The following is a 14,947-nucleotide window of genomic DNA, read 5'->3' on the forward strand; positions in this document are numbered from 1 at the left end:
CCTGAGGCAGGAGCGTGACGGGGGGAAAGGCATAGAGCGGGCACCGGGGCCAGACATGGGCCAGCGCATCCCTGCTCTTGGAGAAAAACTCCGGACAGTGAGCGTTTTCTTGAGACGCAAACAGGTCTACCTTCGCTCTGCCGAACTTCTTCCACAGCAGTTGGACTGTCTGTGGGTGTAAAGACCATTCTCCTGTCGGAACATTGTTCCTGGACAGTCTATCTGGTCCTGTATTCAGAAGGCCTGGCACGTGTGCTGCTCTCAGCGAGCACAGATTGTGCTGAGCCCATACCAGGAGGCGTTCCGTCAGCCTGTAAAAGGTTTCGGGACCTGATACCTCCCTGGTGATTTATATAAGCCACCACTGACATGTTGTCCGAGCGGACCAAGACGTGGTGTCCTCTTATCTGGGGACAAAAACGCGCCAGCGTGTTGTCTACCGCCAACATTTCCAGGCAGTTTATATGCAGAAGCTTCTCCCATTCTGACCACTGGCCGAAGAACGGTCTGCCCTCGAGCAGTGCTCCCATCCCGAGGTGGAGGCGTCCGTAGACACTACCTTCACACTCGAGGAAGTCCCCAGGCTTACACCTGATTGGTACCAGTCGGTTGCTTTCCAAGGATTCAGAGCTGAGATGCATTTCTGATCGACCTTGAGGCGAAAAAGACCGGAGGTCCATGCTCGACGCGGTACTCACGCTTTCAGCCAGACCTGCAGTGGGCATGTGCGAAGCAGACCCAACTGGAGTACTGATGATGCTGAAGCCATAAGACCCAGCATTTTCTGAAAACTTTCTGAGCGGGACTATAGTGCCGCAGGGGAAGGATTTCGTCATGCACTGATTATTCAGTCTGCGCTGTGGCGATAGTTGTGCTGTCATAGACAGCGAGTCCAGTTCTGTGCCCAGAAAAGATATTCTCTGACTGGGAGACAGTGAACTCTTCGCCCAATTGACTTTGAGACCTATATTCTCGAGATGTTCGAATAATATGGTCCTGTGTTCTATGAGCTCTGAGTGTGATCGAGCTAGAATCAGCCAATCGTCCAAGTAGTTCAAAAACTCGCATGCCCCGAAGTTTCAGTGGTGCAAGCTCCGCGTCCATGCACATTGTAAATGTACGGGGTGCTAGGGACAGGCAGAACGGCAGGACTGTGTATTGATATGTCTGGCCCTCGAAGGCGAATCTCAAAAATCGCCTGTGACGTGATGCTATTTGTATTTGGAAATACGCGTCCTTCAGATCTATTGACATAAACCAGTCCCCTTGGTGAATTTGCGTGAGGATTTTCCTGGTTGTGAGCATTCTGAACCGGCGTTTCGAAAGCACTTTGTTCAGCTGTCTTAGATCTAGAATGGGTCTGAGACCCCCATGTGTCTTTTTTTTTTTTTTTTTGGTACCAGAAAATATCTGCTGTATAAACCCCCTTCGCTCTGAGCTTGAGATAAAGGCTCTAAGGCCCTTTTGCTCAACAGTTTCGCTATTTCGGCTCGGAGTGGATGTGCTACTTCCTTTTCTACCGTAGTTTCGATTCGCGCCGCGCAACGGCGGGGACGTCGAGCGAACTGTAGCGAATAGCCTCATTTATAGTGTTCAGCACCAATTCTGATACCCCAGGAAGCTTTGCCCATGCACTTGCATGAATAGCTAGGGATTGAATGCGACATGGTGGCGATCGGAGAGCTTTGGTATGCTGTAACATAGACGCCGTGCTTGCAGCGTTCGAGGCGGGGGGCGCACTGATCACAGCAGGCCACCTGCCCGCGCTCGACTCTCCTACGGCGGCTTGCTGAGAGAGAGCGAGCGGGGCGAGCCCCGTGGGGCTTGTCATGTCTGTGAGTGAATGTGGGCGCGGGACAGCGGGCACATTTACTACACTGAAAACACCGTCTGCTTGAGATGACTGTATGTGCGTTGGTTTTGTTTTTACAAAAAACCGTGAGACATGCAGTGTGTAGTGTTTGTGGGCACTGGGTCGTGGGCACATTCACTACGTTTAATGCACAATCGACATGAGTCGATTTTATGTGTGCGAGCCCTGTTTGGCGGGCTGTGCTTGTGTGTAGGAATGAGCACTGGGCTGTGGGCATTTTTACTACACTCATAACACCATCGGCCGTGGCCGGAATACCAGAAAATACACTCTTTATGAGATTTATCTGGGTCGCCGTAAAGACGGCGTTTGTGTACAGGCAAACGGGCTGTAGTACCGGCTTGTTTTCTGCTAAATACACTGGAACAGTCGCATTTTCTGGAACTGAACGAGCGGGAAGTTTTGGTGGAAGTCTGGCCGCAGCGGGACTTGAACACTGTCGCTTTCCTAGGCGGGCTAGGAAGACTTTGAGGCTTCGTTTTTTAGAAACGGTGTTTGGGTGCAGGAGAGCGGGTTGTACAACGCGCTCGTTGGCTGCAAAATACACATCTGCAGTTGCCTTTTTAAGGGAACTGACAGAGCAAAAGCTTTGACGGCATAATTTTATCTGCCGGCAGACCCGGGATTCGAACACTGGTCTCTGGCGCGAAAGCCTAAGATTCCACCACTGAGCCACAGGGGGAAACACATAAGCTTTTAGTTAGCGTCTACATGACGGCGTTTGTTTGCAGGCGTGCATGTATTATAACAGGCTCGTTTACTGCAATATTGACATTTCCAGTTGCCTAAACTTCAGAGGGGACTGAGAAATGTGTGAGAAAAAGGAGGTTGGTCCGGCCTTGGCGGGACTAAAAACACTCTCTTTCCTCCTTTCGCCGGTGACGCACGCGAATGGGGCGCGAGGGCGGGGTAGCTTTCTTGTAACGTAAAGAAAACTAGCCCAGTGACCGTCCGTTTCTGACATCCCTTGCGAACGCCGCAGTTTGCGCGTCTCGAACAGAGGGAGAGAGCAGGTATCATCCCCCACAGATGCGGCTTCTTGGTCGATATCCACGACGGAAGTGGCGGCAGACGGCGGCCGCTGTCCATCAGGAAGAGACTCTAGCGAAGCGGGTGAACCGGCGAGCTTTTGCGGGTTGGGGGAGGTTCCGGAACCCGTTGAGCATGGCGCTTTTACGGCGCGGTACCGCAGCGGGCGGAGGTGCAGTCTCAGAGAAGGATGCCAGGCGAGTCCTCAGAGGCAGTAGCTCACAGTGAGGGCAGCCGCCGTCAGCGAGCACGAGAGCTGCGTGATCCTCACCCAGGCAGGAAAGGGGTATCTTGAAAAAGACGCCCGGCTCTTTTAGTGCAATGAGAGTGTGTGTCGCGGCGGCGAACACACACACACAAAACACAGTAGCAGAGAAAAGGATATAACGCCGGATAGCGCAGCAGGAACGGCGACTGAAGGCGGCGCGGCCAGGGGCTTCAGGTGCAGTGGCTCGTCCCGCTGAAGAGCTTTTTCAGACGGCGCGGCTTCTTTCTCTCCGGATCCAGCGATGCGTGAGCTTCGCTGAAGAGATGAAAAATCAGATTATTCAGCCTGTCGAGCTATATTTATAGGCCCTAGCCATGCCCGTTTCGGCGGGACGTGACACGAAGCGCCCTCATTGGATCTGACATCACGAGGGCCTCTCTTGATAGGCTGCTGCAGTTGCCGCAGAGCAGCCAATAGGCGCGCGAGCCGTCTTGCCTATGTCTGCATGCTGCCGCAACGCGTTTTACATTTTAATACAAAATTAAGGATAATTTTTTGGCTTCAATATCTCACGAAAAGAGATTTTCCCCTAGCGTAAGATATTACGCAGTACGAGAGACCTCTCGTAAGAGAACCCTATTTAAAAAAAATACTAAAATGTATTTGAAACATTTATTTTATGCTAAGTTTACTACAAATACATTTAAATATTTATGTACTTAATATAAATACCCTGCAATTGTACTTTGGTATCCTAAATTATATACTTAAAGTCAATAAGAACAACAAATGTTGTACTTAATGCACTTTAGTTATCTGGAAGTAGTGCTGAGGTTAAGTGTATTTGATTGTGCTAAAGTGGAACTATTGCAAGTATACCTTAGGTACGCATTATTAATGGTGATATTAAAAAAAAAAAAAAATGTTGTCGTAATATTAAAAAATGTGCATTGTGTACTAAAGAAATGCTCCAAATAAAGTTTAATTATAAATTAAATAAAACATAAGTCTTAGGTGATGTGTCAATAAATATGTTAATGGATTTGAAGTATAATAAGTATGAAATAAATGTGTTTTAAATATATTTTTGTATAGGTTTTTTATTTATTAATTTTTTTTTACTAGGGAAGGAGCATCTGAATGAGTAAAGTGATTGATAAAACATAAGACGTAAGTCATTTACATATATATATCTCAAGCACTGGAAGAAGATTTTTTGGGGAGAACAGGCACCCAACAGAGAGACAAATCCACCACGATTATCAACTTCAGTAAGATGTTAGTCAATTTTAACCCTTTCATGCATGAATTATGATATCCTCAGTCAGGATTTTTTTTCCTATGTGTTTTTATTGCTCTTAGGGCATGAAAAACAAGAATTGATTTTTATTTTATTTTTTTACAAATTTTTCAAAGAGATCTTCAGATGTCCACTTGAGTGGACAGCATGCGTTTGGTTTAAACTTAAGATATACTAGATTTAATATAAGACAATAATCAAACACATAAAGTATGTGAATTTAACAAACTAATCAATACAATTATATCAAATCATGTGAAAACTATAAAATATATACAAAAAATATAAATGCAAAATATTGCAAAGGCTTCATACAGCTTCATACAAGTTGCACTTCGCATATCTTTGATATCAGAACATGAGGACGTGATTCCATCAGATTTTTCTACAGTCTGTCAAGGTACAACTGTGGAAACCACTCAGATGCTCCCTCCAGTGCACCAGAGTATGGAGATTTACCCTTATTAGCTGATAATTCTGATTATGTTCAAGATGGACATGCACATTTCTATCATAGCCCTCCTCTGAGAAAACCTAGCGATACGTTTTTTCAATCTCATCTGAAATGATCAGTGTTGACGGTAACGCACTACAAGTAACATGCATAACCCATTCAGATAACTTTTTTGATGTTACAAGTAAAGTAATGTGTTACAAGTAACATGCATTACCTAATCAGATTACTTTTTGATCTAACAAGTAATTAACTACAAGTAATGTGCATTACCTAATCAGATTACTTTTTTATGTAACAAGTAAAGAAACGCATTACAAGTAACATGCATTACGTAATCAGATTACTTTGTGATGTTATGAGTGAAGAAACGCATTACAATAACGCATATTACATAATCAGATTACTTTTTGATGTTATGAGTAAGGAAACGCATTACAAGTAACATGCATTATGTAATCCGATTACTTTTTGATGTTATGAGTAAAGAAACACATTACAAGTAACATGCATTACGTAATCAGATTACTTTTTGATGTTATGAGTAAAAAAACACATTACAATAACGTGCATTATGAAATCAGATTACTTTTTGATCTAACAAATAAAGTAATGCATTACAAGTGTCATACATATGTAATCACATGACTTTTTTCAATGTCAATGAAAATTACTTTCTAATAATACAAGTACATTTATTTACAGTAAAAAAAGTCACTGCAGATTAAGTTTTTAAGTTTTAAATTTCAAAAACAATATTCACATTATAATTATGAATTGTAGCTGAAATATAGCAGTTGATGCATGACGTCCACTACAGTGGACATGTGATTAATCAGAGTTTTCTCTCAATCTAAAATCAAAACTTGGAAAATTTTACTGTGATATGACTCATTAGATATTGCTTGATGCTGCAATATTTTTTTTACCTACAAGAGTCTCCTAGGATAGAAGGAATGGGTGGATATTCCGGAGCAACTTGGCATGTCTGACTGACCCTTGGCCATCTTGGTTTGGAGGGGGAAAAAATCGAAACACAAAGGCTTGCCACTTGATTGCAATTTATAGGATGATGCACAAGGGTCCAATGAAGAGATTGATGTGCAACTTTGCCATAAAAACCTGTGCAAATTCAAGAAAATGCATTTTTAATAGCTGTCCACTGTAGTGACCACTATGCGTGAAAGGGTTAACCATTGCTTCTAAACCTTACGTTGGGATTAATATATTATGTAGTTAAAAGTATTATTCTCATCATCAAAAGTCATTTAAAGACCCTCAGACGTGTCATAACAGGATAAATATGGCTACAGGTAAAATTATTAGATGGTTTGTTTGATTTTGGTGTACCAATATGCTTTTTTTGAAGCTACAATTGTGTGATGTGACGTGACATGTACGTGCGAAAACGGCTGCCCACTGCTCCGGGTGTGTGTTCACAGTGTGTGTGTGTGTGCAGTGGGTGTGTGTTCACAGTGTGTGTGTGTGTTCAATACTGAACACACACACACACTGTGAACACACACCCGGAGCAGTGGGCAGCCGTTTTTGCTGCAGCACCGAGGGAGCTATTGGGGACCATTTGTTGTCTGAATGTTTATAAATGGCAAATGTTGGTAAAATTTAAATATGTTTTGTTTAATATTGTTTAAAGGAATGGTACAAATTAAATCTTTCTTTTTAAGGACTTATCAGCCCACTCCACCCCACCTCAGATTGACCAAGGATCCAGATGAGTACTGGCAATTTGGTGGAGGATTGTTCTTTATCTGCTACACTGCTGTCACTTCTGGTATGGATCCATTAACCTTTTGTTATGTGTGAGGTGTTTTGATTTTACTTAATTTACTTAGAGTAGTTCACTTCAAAATTAAAATTACTCCATGATTTACTCACCCTCAAGCCATTGTAAGTGTATATGACTTTCTTCTTTCAGACGAATACAATTGGAGTTATATTAATAAACACCCTGACGCTTCCGAGCCTGTAATGTCAGTGGATTGCAACCATCAGTTTGAAGCTCAAAAAAGTGCATCCATCCATCGTAAACAAACTCCACACGGCTCTGGGGGGTTAATAAAGGCCTTCTGAAGCAAGGCCATGAGTTTGTGTAAGAAAAATATCCATATTTAAAACTTTATAAAGTAAAATAACTAGCTTCCGGCCAAACGGAGTCTACTTGTGTATAAAGCGCAACTTGTGCAACTTGTGATGTCAGAAGTAGCGTAAATATCAGCAGTACGTCGCATTACTCGCACAAGTTGTGCTTTACCCTTAAATGAAATCCATATGTTTGTTTGCCGGGTTTACTTCAGAAGGCCTTTATTAACCCTCCAGAGCCGCATGGAGTTATTTATATAATGGATGGATGCACTTTTTTGAGCTTCAATCTGATGGTTGCAATGGTTGCAATCCACTGCCATTATGAAGCTTGGAAGTGTCAATGTGTTTATTAATATAACTAAGATTGTATTTGCCTGAAAGAAGAAAGTCATATATACCTAGGATGGCTTGAGGGTGAGCAAATCATGGGCTAATTTTCATTTTTAAAGTGAACTACTTTAATACTATGTGTAGTTAGGATTCTGAATTAAGTGTAATGTTTCTCTACATATCAGAAATATACAGAGCCACATATATATCAGAAATTAGAGCTGCAATTGTTGAAAGATTTTGATCTCGATTCAAATACCCAAGCAATATTTTCCTAAATGACAACGATTTGTCTTAAACCTTTGTCAAGTAAGATCACAGTAAACATTTATATCTGTGTTGGTGCTGTCAGTAGCCACATTTACATGGACGTTTTTTGTTTTGATCAAAATGAAATCATTCTGATTGATGAATCTGAACATAGTTTTTACATGAATGCTAAGTCATCGGGTTGATGTGCATTTATAAGTCACAAGCTTCAAATCTGATTTAATCTTTTGATGTGCATGCACTGCACATATAGTTTCCTGCTGTTGTCACAAACTAACCATCCTCCGTTGTTTTAAAAAGCAGACCTATATTTACCTATTTCAGGTCCTTATTAGGAGACGAGGAGCACACAAAGCTTTGCCATACTGCTTATGTTAATCAAGCAGTAAAAAAAACATTACCCAGATGCCCAAAACAAGGCATCTGCAGATGAGAGTCCGAAACAAGCACTTGTTGGACAACGTTGTCCTGCACCACTTCACAGAATGATGAGTGGGAAGATAATTTTAGATTGACACAACAGTCATTATATTCTTATTAGGGCTGCACAATATATTGAAAAATTATCGTTATCGCGATAATAGTATATGCGATATCCGTATTGCAAAGAGGTGCGATAAATTGCATTTATTTTTTTCGGCCAAGCATTTGTGTGATGCATGCATAGGTTGTTTATCCAAATTCGACCAATCAAATGGGGCCTTACTATCTTTATACCCGCCTATTGGCTAGATCGGGCCCAAAGGGGAACCTGCGTTCCAGTCCAAAATTGTCATGCCCTTCACTCGCTAACTTTCCTCCGTCTCGTTCACTCGGATGTATGTCATTGCTCACGTTGCACGAGTGCCCACTACTGGCGGAAACTGCAATGGGCTGAATTGGAACGTCCTAAGCCTTTGATCACTTGGAATCAGCTATGGAGTTGATTTATTATTTAGATTTTTTTTCCTTTAAGAATTTGTTTAATGCAGCATCCAAATGTTTATAGGTGTGTTTGGGTTGTTTTAAATAAAAAAAATATATAATTAAGATATCATAGAGTTGTCTGTTGTTGTGGTGGTGATTAGACGAGATATGTGGTGACGTCACAATCGTACTGCATTGTGGGACATATAGGTGCCTGAAGTGTAAATTTGAAGTAGACTCCCTCTGTCAAAATCGAGGGAACGAGAGTCTGTCCATATAAACTTCCCTCGTCCACTTCACGAAGTGGAACGCTCTTCAAAATGGCGGCAGGGATTCCCCCGAGGGGAAGTGCTTAGGGAAGTTCGCAAGTGCGTGTCTAAAAGTGGGCTGGAATGCAGCCCTAGTGGCTCAGATCAGAGAATGGAAAATAAAAACTAATGGCGGGAGTAGAGACAAGTGAGGAAAATGACAACATCGAAGAACCTGTGCCTAAAAAGAACTGTACGTCTGAAATATGGCAATATTTTGGCTTCAATAGAGAAGACGTGTCGTAAATGCAGGTACTGTGAAAGGGGCCGTTCACATATCACGTCTAAAAACGCATGGAAAGCGCGGCCACGCCGCTATCTCCTTCTTTCCACAAGCGCTTGCGTCTGTCTTTGCTATGCAACCATGACCTGCGTGAGCTTGCGGAATTCTGAAAAGTTGAGATGTTCTCATCTCGTTGCGGCATAGGCGAGCCTGAAAAAATGTGCTTCCATTTTAAACACGCTTGCCGCGCGCCTGCATTTGAAATAACGAATTTGCACGCGCAAAAAACGCGATATGTGAACATAAGTGACGGTGTCACTAAGTCGTGCCGAAAAATTTTGGCCACGTCGAGAGGAAACTAATCTCCACAGTCATCTGGAACGCAACCTCAGGGAGCTATATGAAGACTTCAAATATTGTAAGCCCAAATCTAAATAAACACGAATGAACAATGTTGATACAGTAGCCTACAATTTACCGAAATCATGTATATTCCTCATACATAATATCGATCAATCAGTGTTAGGTTTGAAAACCCAGGTGGTGCCGGCGTGCGTGACGTGACGTGAGCTGAAGGTAGTGGGAGGGAGTAGGCTTGTGTAGTGTATTGAGTAGAATGCACTCAGAGTAAACTCAGGAATAAGCACTGCTTGGCCACTCTAGATTAACTCAGGGTTAGATTTTGGTTGGCCAGTTAATTGTCCAAAGAAAGAAGAAACACATGTGTTCACAAAGTTGTTCATTCTGATATTGCACAGTAAAAAGAAAGAAGAATTGCCCATCGTTGTCTCGACTTTGATTTGTGTTGTTTAAACAATAGACAAACACAACAGTTGGCGACGAGGATTTTTGGATATTATGGAAGTGCTGTCTCCTAGTTTTTTTTTTTTCAGATGGGGATTTTTTTTTCTTCTAGGAGAAGTGATAAAGAGAGAAACCCAGCCTCACAGCGATAAGGGGTAGATTCAGCGCAAAATAGTAAGTGAATTAAGAAAGATGGCAGGAAATATTGATGCATTTGAAAGTGCAACGGATGATTGGACTTTGTACTGTGAACGAATCGAGCAGTATTTCAAAGCTAATGACATTAATGGTGAAAAGCGGGTGTCAGTGTTGTTGAGTGCGATAGGAGGGAAAGCTTATGCTCTGCTGAGAAGCCTCACTGCTCCCACAAAGCCTGCTGATCTTAGTTTTGACAACATTGTGAAGATAATGCAAGAGCATCTAGCGCCAAAACCGCTGCTCATTGCAGAACGGTTCAGATTTCATAAACGGAATCAGAATGACGGAGAGTCAGTCGCAGTTTATGTAGCTGAATTAAAGAAATTGTCAGAACACTGTCAGTTTGGGGACGGACTAAATGACGTGCTGAGAGATCGTCTAGTCTGTGGCATTTCACAAGAGAGTATACAGAAGAGATTGCTCACGGAGGCAGATCTAACATTCAAACGTGCAGTTGAAATTGCTGTCGCCATCGAAACGGCTGCCAGAGACGCCGTAGAGCTGAGATCAGGAGTGAAAATGTCTGTAAACAAGGTGACCACTGCAGGTAAACCTAAAAGAGCAATGCAAAAAGTTGAACTGTGTTACCGTTGTGACCGGGTGGACACTTTGTGGGATGGACACAAAGCAAATCAGTGCAGATTCAAAACCGAAATGTGCAGAAAATGCAACAAAGTTGGACACATACAAAGAGCATGTCGGTCTGATGTACCATACATTGAGAAAGAGAGACAGTACAAGGTTCAGCAAAAGAAAAGTAGGAATGTCCATGTTGTCGCCCAAAACTCGGATGAAGAAAGTGACACAGGGTTGGCCAATTTAGAAATCTACAGTCTGAAAAGTGACTTAAAACAAGCAATCTGGCTTACACCTCAAGTGAATGGGCAGAAAATCAGAATGGAACTGGATACAGGCTCCGCTGTATCAGTGATGTCACAGTACGAGTTTGAAAAATATTTCAAAACGACTAAATTAAAGCCATCGCCTGTTAAACTGAAAACATATACTGGTGAGCCCATAATCCCTCTAGGGGTGATACCCGTGACTGTAAAGTACAATGATCAACAGAGTGAATTAAATCTGTACATAGTACGAACAGAGGGACCAGCACTTTGGGGACGTGACTGGTTGAGGAAGTTGCAGCTGGACTGGAAATCCATAAAAAGTCTGCAAGTCACAGTTCCTACATCGACGTGCACTCAATTGAAACTGGAAAAAGTGCTGGATGGGGCTGTAGCTGTGTTTCAGTCGGGAATAGGAACTCTGAAGCATATAAAAGGAAAGATAACCCTGAATGAGAACGCAGTACCCAAGTTTCACAAGGCGCGGCCTGTTCCCTATGCTATTCGCCAGAAAGTGGAAAATGAGCTGGATCGGTTGGAAGCTGAAGGAATACTTTCAAAGGTTGACTGGAGTCCCTGGGCAACTCCAGTTGTTCCTGTTGCCAAGAAAGATGGAACTGTTAGACTTTGCGGGGATTTTAAAGTCTCAGTCAACCCTGAATTGAAGGTAGAACAATATCCACTACGAAGAATATAGGATATTTTTGCTACACTTGCAGGTGGACAGCTCTTCAGTAAAATAGACTTGGTGGAAGCATATTTACAGATGGAAATGGAGGAGGACTCAAAAGTGTTCTTGACTGTAAATACTCTCAAGGGCTTGTATCGCTATAACAGGCTTGTTTTCGGCGTCGCCTCAGCACCGGCCTTGTGGCAAAGAGCTATGGATCAGGTACTTCAGGGTTGTCCTGGTACCCAATGCTACCTCGATGACATCATTGTCACAGGTGATAGTGACAGTAGTCACTTGGAGAACTTAGCACAGGTTTTAAAGAAATTGGAAGAGTATGGACTGCGTGCAAGACGGGACAAGTGTGAGTTTTTCAAGAATACCATCACGTATTGTGGACACAAAATTGATGTGAATGGTCTGCACAAGTGTCACGACAAGCTAAGAGCTGTTGCAGAGGCTCCAGAACCGAAAGATGTCTCACAATTGAGGTCCTTCCTTGGATTTGTCAATTACTACAACAGGTTTTTGCCAAATCTGGCTACTGTTCTCCATCCTCTAAATGCCCTGTTACAAGCAGGAAAGAAATGGACGTGCACAAAGCAATGCAGGCAAGCTTTTCAGGAAGCAAAGAAACTAGCGATGTCAGATACAGTTCTGACTCACTATGACCCACACAAGCCACTAAAGTTGGCATGCGACGCCTCACCATACGGCATCGGGGCGGTGCTGTCGCATGTGATGGGTGATGGAACAGAGCGCCCCATAGCTTTCGCATCACGCTCCCTCAGTGCGGCAGAGAAGAACTATGCGCAGATAGATAGGGAGGCTTTGAGCCTGGTATGGGGCGTAAAACGATTCAATCAGTATCTGTATGGAAACAACTTTACCTTGGTTATGGACCATCAGCCGTTGGTTTCCATCTTCAGTCCTCAGAAAGGAGTTCCATTGACAGCAGCAGCACGGATGCAAAGGTGGGCATTGTTTCTTGGAGGACATAGATACCAGATTGAATTCAAAAGAACACACAGACATGCTAATGCTGATGGACTATCATGTCTACCATTGGATGGGTGTGATTCAAAGACAGAGAACGTAAGCAAACCTTTGGACGTTTTTACAGTTGCTCAGCTTGAGAGTTCTCCTGTTACTGATGAAATGATTCGGAGAGAAACCAGGAGAGATCCTGCATTGTCTCAGGTATATTTAGCTATTCAGTCTGGCTGGAATGCAGAGCAGAAGATTCGTTTCACACAATTCTATCAGCGCCGTGATGAACTAACTCTGGATGGTGGTTGCATCATGTGGGGATTAAGAGTTGTTGTACCTCCTATGTTGCGAACTCGAGTCTTGGAGGAGCTTCATGTGGGGCATCTAGGAGTGGTAAAGATGAAGTCACTTGCTAGAAGCTTCGTATGGTGGCCTGGAATAGCCCAGCAGATCGAGTAGCTCGCCATGCATTGTTCAGGATGTCAACATGTGCAAAAGATGCCAAAGACTGCACCGCTACATCCTTGGGAGTGGCCTGCGTTACCGTGGCAAAGGATCCATGTTGACTTTGCGGGTCCTTTCATGGGCACCACATTCTTGGTTGTGGTCGATGCGTGTTCAAAGTGGCCAGAAGTGTTCAGTATGACCTCCACAACCGCTGGCCAAACTGTGACTGTTCTGAGAGAACTTTTTGCAAGGACTGGTGTATCAGAACAGCTGGTGAGTGACAATGGTCCCCAGTTTATATCTGAGGAGTTCCAGATCTTCTTAAAGAACAATGGAATCAAACATGTGACCTCAGCGCCCTACCACCCAGCTACAAATGGCTTAGCTGAGAGATATGTGCAAAGCTTAAAGAATGCACTACGGGCCATGACATGTGAAAAGATCACACTGAACCAGAAGCTACACAATTTCTTGTTTGCATATCGAAATGCAACTCATGTCACCACAAATCGAACACCTGCCATGTTGTTCCTTGGTAGACCCTTACGTTCAAGGCTGGATTTGTTGAAACCTAATCTGAGGAGGACCGTACACGACAGACAGATAAAGCAATCACAAGGAGGGGAAAAAACGAGAGAGTTGGAAATAGGAGAGAGTGTGCTTGCTAGGAACTACAGAGGAGATCACAAATGGACACCTGCAAAGGTCAAAGAAAGAACAGGACCACTCTCATATACAGTTGAGATTGCACCAGATACTATCTGGAGACGACACATTGATCAGTTGAGAAGATCAAATGTTCCTCTGGAAAGTGTTCCCTCGAGTGTTCCATTCACCACTACTGATACTGTTTCCAGTGGAAGTGATACAACAACACTTCAAGATGGCACTGTATCTTCCAGTGAAGTGCCACAAGCACTAACTCCAACTTGTGAAGAGAAACGTTACCCTACCCGTGTACGGAAACCACCAACCTGTCTGGATTTATAAAAAGGAACCTGGAGTGGGACATTATAGTCATAATGTAGCATAAGTTTGTTCCTTTTGAAAAAAAAAAATTTTGTTAACAGAGAAATATTGTTTGTTAAGATTTTCTTATCTAGGGGGGAGGAAGTGTAGTGTATTGAGTAGAATGCACTCAGAGTAAACTCAGGAATAAGCACTGCTTGGCCACTTTAGATTAACTCAGGGTTAGATTTTGGTTGGCCAGTTAATTGTCCAAAGAAAGAAGAAACACATGTGTTCACAAAGTTGTTCATTCTGATATTGCACAGTAAAAAGAAAGAAGAATTGCCCATCGTTGTCTCGACTCTGATTTGTGTTGTTTAAACAATAGACAAACATAACAGCTTGTTCGACTTCGACTTGAACCGGCGTTGCACAGACCGATCGGTGAATGACATTAAAGTACCGTGAGAGCGAATAGTGGAGATGCTCCTATGCTTTTGAATCGCTCTCGCGGTATTTTGATGTCATAAACCGATCCCCCCGGTCAGGGGCGGACTGGCCATCTGGAGCACCGGGACTTTTCAATATTCACTTTCCACAAATATATATTTTTTTAAAATGACGGAAATCATAATATTACATCTCTACGCAAATGGATGAGTGAGTCGATAGCGCGGTCGCGGCCGACGAGGAGTGTATTTTGTGTGCTTGTGAGTGTTTTGCCCTCCTGTTAATTAGTTTGGTCTACTCCATTGCATATCTTGAAATACGCCCCCTTTCACGTCTCATTTAGACAGAGAGAGATTGATCCGTCGTTACAGCGAATTTCTCTGAGCAGATAATTACAAATAATTGTCCATGGATGAAAAGGTGGAAGAAAAGAAAAGGTGGAGCTGAAAAGTTATGCGTAAAAACAAACAAAAAAACATAAGTTTAATGTCACATGATAGCCTAATTTTATACCATGAGGATTCGTGTTAATGCAAAATAGTTTCAATCTTAATTCAGGAGTTGTACAGCTAAGTGGTGCAGCCTACTCTGCTG

The 14,947-nt window shown here is 42.9% G+C and overlaps 1 protein-coding gene across 1 annotated transcript in view; it reads right to left on the reverse strand.

Annotated features, from left to right (window-relative positions):
• Positions 1–14,947, reverse strand: part of LOC311093554 (CD209 antigen-like protein C) — a 106,026-nt gene that overhangs the window by 49,392 nt on the left and 41,687 nt on the right. The gene's annotated exons all lie outside the window — the stretch shown is intronic.

This window comes from Abramis brama (assembly GCF_963993115.1).
Source record: "Abramis brama genome assembly, chromosome: 12".
Lineage (NCBI taxonomy): Eukaryota > Metazoa > Chordata > Actinopteri > Cypriniformes > Leuciscidae > Abramis > Abramis brama.